The sequence below is a fragment of the Mesoplodon densirostris genome, chromosome 19 (assembly GCF_025265405.1).
Source record: "Mesoplodon densirostris isolate mMesDen1 chromosome 19, mMesDen1 primary haplotype, whole genome shotgun sequence".
Taxonomy (NCBI): Eukaryota; Metazoa; Chordata; class Mammalia; order Artiodactyla; family Ziphiidae; genus Mesoplodon; species Mesoplodon densirostris.
This window is the reverse complement of record NC_082679.1, coordinates 571458-576755: the sequence shown is the minus strand read 5'-3', so window position 1 is coordinate 576755 and position 5298 is coordinate 571458.

Below are 5298 nucleotides of genomic sequence, written 5' to 3'. Positions count from 1 at the left end.
ACCTTCACAGCTGTGGTCCAAGGTCAAAAATATCACAACCCGAGTAGCCGATCACATCCAGCTTGGTTATTTTCTGGTCTGATGAACCAGTCAGGGTCTGTGACTTTTCGGTCCCTCTGTCACACCTCCTCCCGTGGAAGTTTCCTGCCAGCTGCCCCTTGTCAGTGCCTTTACTGGCTTTATGGGCACTAACATGGTCATTGATTCAGGGGCCACTGAGCTTTTCTAGTGAGGCCTTCCTGGGGTGTTCATTTTTTGTGAGGTTCAGTTCTCCCAGATGCATAAGTAATCCTCATCCACCTTGGTCTGTCATGGAGTGAATCAACCCTGACCTGGGGTTGGCTGACCTCTCACAAACGCCTTGATCTCCCTTAAGAATTACTGTCTCCACCCACCCCAGTGCCGTCACCCACCTTGAACATCGAAAGGGGACCTGGCTGGTGGACAGGGTGGCTCGAATCAGTTCATGACCAGAGAGACCCATGGAAGACCAGTCCTGGTGAGTGCAAGACAGGTGTGGAAGGGCCTGTGGCAGTGGGCTGATCTCTTACCTGGTACCTGACCTGTGTCTTCTGTTGCCCTGGCATCAGTGTGAGTACCCATGCCTCTTTTCTATCTTTCTGACACTCCATCCTAATTTCCCCTGACTTCCTGTCCCCTGGCTAACCCCTCTTGGTCCTTTGCCTCGCAGCCTCTCTCTTCCTCCCGTCTTATGGCCGGGTCCTCCATCATTGGCCTCCCCTTCACATATCCTTAAGTAGTTCTTTTTTTTTTTTTTTTTTTGCTGTACGCGGGCCTCTCACTGTTGTGGCCTCTCCCATTGCGGGGCACAGGCTCCGGACGCACAGGCCCAGCGGCCATGGCTCACGGGCCCAGCCTCTCCGCGGCATGTGGGATCTTCCCAGACCGGGGCACGAACCCGTATCCCCTGCATCGGCAGGCGGACTCTCAACCACTGCGCCACCAGGGAAGCCCCTTTAAGTAGTTCTTGAAAACCTGTTCTTCCATGAGCCTGACTTGTTCCCTCTGAGGAAGGTGGGCACAGTGTCAGGGGTCCCAGGCCTGGACTCCCTTCACTGCACAGCACCTGTCTGTCACCAGACACTGAGGCCTTGCCAGCTCCACTTTCTGCAGAATCCACAGAGAACTGACACTGAAAGAGACACCTGATCAATGCACAGCAAATGGAGAGGTGTTCCCTTTTCTACCACCAGAAAAAACTTAAGAATGGGAAAAAAAATCCCAAGTGCATTTTGAAGGCCTTCACCTTTGTCTCCATCCTGAGAAAGCAGGAGTACGTTCACACCTTTGAATGTTACATGAGAAAGCCTCCAGCCAGACCTCTATTTCCATTGAGCACCAAAATATTTGCCCCATAGAAAGCCCTTATGAGGGCAGGGAGTGCGGCCCAAAATTTTGAGCAAAATTTTGCACTTCCCCCTGTACCAAAGCATTCACACTGATAAAGGACTCACAGGTGTAGAGAACGGGCATCTCCATTCAGAGCTCCGCTCTTGTTAGCACCAGAAAATTCACACCAGGCAACAGTTGTGCAAATGCAGTAACTACATGAAAACTTTCAGGAAAATATGAAACCTGTTCCATGCAGTCCCCATCAGAGAAAGGCATAGTGAGTACAGCTAGTGTTGGAAAGCCTCCTCTCAGAGTTAATCCTGTTTTGCAGCAGCAAGTTACCACGTTGTGAGTGAGGTAAGTAGGAGGGCAAAAAGCTGCAGCTCCTGCCTGTTCCGCGTAGAACGCTTCACACTGGAGAAGGACCCTGTGTGCACAGCTGACCTGGGAGAGGTGTCAGCCACACTTCCTCCTTCCCAATGCCAGAAACCTCACTCTGGAGAGAAGCCTTCTGAGGGCAGGGAATACAGTAAAGTCTTCAGCTCTCCACCCCCACCCCCCTTTTTTAACGTTTTATTTAAAATAATCAGCCTCTTTTTTAACCTTATCAATATAAGAGAATTAACACTCAAGAAAGAGCCTACCCGAGTGGCCTTCAGGCGGAAGCTGGACCTTGTATAGAGGGGCCGCCGCCAGAGGAGACACTCCAGGACTGCCCTGCGCGTGGGGAAGCCTGAAGGGGCAGTGTTGTACTTTGTGACTTGTTGGGGGACTTTGGGACAGCTGTCGCACCACTGGCTCTTAGGGAAGAAGCCCTTCTGTGTTTGATGGTCACCTCACAATTGCTCAGCATAAAGCAGCCCCTGTCCCCTGCTTGCAGTGCCCTGGAGGGTGATGGCCCTGCACCCACTGGCATGACATCGTGCTGCTCTCCTGTGACTGAGTAGGGCGTGGGCTTCACTCCTGCTCTGAGCAAGGGGCCTTCTGGGTGAGGTTCCCGTTATTCATGGACATGGTGAAGTCCTCATTTGATGTCAGGGATGCCTTCGTGGAGCTGCTTCAAGTAGTCATAACATGATGGCTTTGTGCATTCCTGTCGTTCAGCCCTGGTACTGTTTGACAGGGACTCCATCACCAATTTACCTTTGATATTGGAGTCCTATTTAGTGGATGGAGTGAATTGAGAACACTGAATTGAGAGGTGCTCCCAAATTAGCCATTGGGCTGAAAAAGGGCACAGCAGCAAGGCATGGAGCATCTGTGTCCAGCTGTGACTCAATTTGCATTTCTTCCCCATGTCCCTGTGAAATGAAATGATGGAAGCCTCTGTTCTGAAGCTTCTGACCTGGAGTTCTCCTGGGGAAGACAGTGTTTGGTCTGGAAGAAGCAACATGATGGTCTCTATTCCAGGGAATACCTCCCTCCAACAATACACCCAGTATAAGTATACAATTTAATGATTTTTAATTAATGTAAAGAGTTCTGCAGCCATTATCTTACCCCATTCCCATTGCCCCAAAAAGCTCCTTATATCATGTATCAGTATTTTATTCCATTTTATTGCTGAATGACATTGTCTTGTACATATATACCAAATTGTGTCCATCACCAATTGATGGACTTTTGAATTATTTTCAGTTCTTGGCAATTATAAATAATGCTTCTAGGAATATTTGCTTACAAATCTTTGTGTAGACATATGTTTTCATTTCTGTTGGGTAAATGCCTAGGAGTGGAATTGCCGAGTCATATGATAATTTTATGTTTAACTCTTTAGAAACTCCAAAGCCATTTTCCAAAGTGACGGTGCCATTAACTATACAGTACAACGTCCTTAAATAAATTCACACAGTTGTGCAACTGTCGCTCCTACACATTTCCAGAAATTTTTCATTATCCTAAACTGAAACTCTCTACCCATTAAGCAGTCATCTTACTGGTGTTTTTTTTGTTTGTTTTTGTTTTAGTGGGGGACTTTTTAAAATTTTAATTTATTTATTTTTGGCTGCGTTGGGTCTTCGTTGCTGCGTGCTGGCTTTCTCCAGCTGCAGCAAGCAGAGGCCACTCTTTGTTGTGGCGCGTGGGCTTCTCATTGCGGTGGCCTCTCTCGTGGAGTACGGGCTCTAGGCGCGTGGGCCTCAGTAGTTGTGGCATGCGGTCTCAGTAGTTGTGGCCTGCAGGCTCTGTAGCACAGGCTCAGTAGTTGTGGCGCACAGGCCCAGTTGCTCCACAGCATGTGGGATCTTCCAGGACCAGGGCTCGAACCCGTGTCCCCTGCACCGGCAGGCGGACTCTCAACCACTGGGGTAATGGCCTACAGCGAAGCGATCCTCTCAGTCGAGATTCCTGGGTTTATTTGAGAATGGGTGAGGATCTGCATTCATATATAACCAGACTCTGGCCCCCAACATTTCGGGCCAGCAGCCGTGAGTCCACCGCTCTCCTCACCCGTCTCGGCCTCCCCCCGGCCGCTAACCAGCCTCCGCCTCTGTTTACTGCTGTTTTAATCTACATTTTTTTGGTGAGTAATGATGTTGGGCATCTTTTCATGTACTTATTAACCATCTCTTTATCTTCTGTGATGATAATTGAGTTGTCTTCTTATCATTGAATTGTAAAGTTCTTCATAGATTTTATATTCAGAATCCATATATATATACACGAGTATTTTCTCTCAGTCTGTGGCTCATCTTTTAATTTTTTTAAAAATTTTCATTTATTTATTTATTGCGGTACGCGGGCCTCTCACTGTTGTGGCCTCTCCCGCTGCGGACCGCAGGCTCCGGACGGGAAGGCCCAGCGGCCATGGCTCACGGGCCCAGCTGCTCCCGGACCGGGGCACAAACCCGTGTCCCCTGCATCGGCAGGTGGACTCTCAACCACTAGCACCACCAGGGAAGCCCCTTTATTTATTTATTTACTTGGTTGCACCAGGTCTTAGTTGTGGAAGGTGGGCTCCTTAGTCGCAGCTCACGAGCTACTCAGTTACGGCACATGGACTCCTTAGTTGCGGCATGTGAACTCATAGTTGCGGCATGTATGTGGGATCTAGTTCCCCGACCAGGGATCGAACCCGAGCCCCCTGCATTGGGAGCACGGAGTCTTAACCACTGCGCCACCAGGGAAGTCCCTTAGTTTTCTTAATGGTATCTTTTGAAGAGCAAAATTTTACATTTGAAGTATAATTTATTAGTTTTTCCTTTTATGTATTGTCATAATGTCATACCTAAAAAATTCTTTGCCTAACCAAAAGTCAAAAATTTTGTTTTCTTCTATAAATTTTATAGTTTTAGCTCTTATATTTATGGTCTTTTTCGTGGTAACGTTTACATATGGTGTGAGATAAGGATCTAAATTCATCTTTTTGCATGTGAATAACTAATTTTCCCAGAACCACTTGCTGAAAAGGCATCTTTCCACATTGTACCTTTGTTGGAAATCAATTAAGGGCATTTTGGTACTCTCAAATCTATTCTGTTGATCTGTATGTTTGGCCTTATGCCAGCACCACATTGTCTTGATTACCTTAGCTTTATAGAAACTTTTTTTTTTTTAATTGGCCTTGCTTCGGCTTGTGGGATCTTAGTTCCCTGACCAGGGATAGAACCTGTGCCCCCTGCAGTGGAAGTGGGGAGTCCTAACCACTGGACCACCAGGGAATTCCCAGCTTTATAGAAACTTTTGAAATTAGGTAAGGTAAATCCAACTTTGATCCTTGTCAAAATTCTTTTGGCTGTTGTAAGTCTTTTGCATATCTATGAGTTTAGGATCAGCATGTTAGTTTCTACCAAAACTGTCAGCTGTGGATGAGGATTGCATGGAATCTATGCATCAATTTGGGAGTATTGTCATTTTAACACATTGAGTCTTTTTTTTGTTTTGTTTTGTTTTTTGGCCGCGTTGGGTCTTAGTTGCTCCATTGCGGGCTTTTTTTTCTCTAGTTGC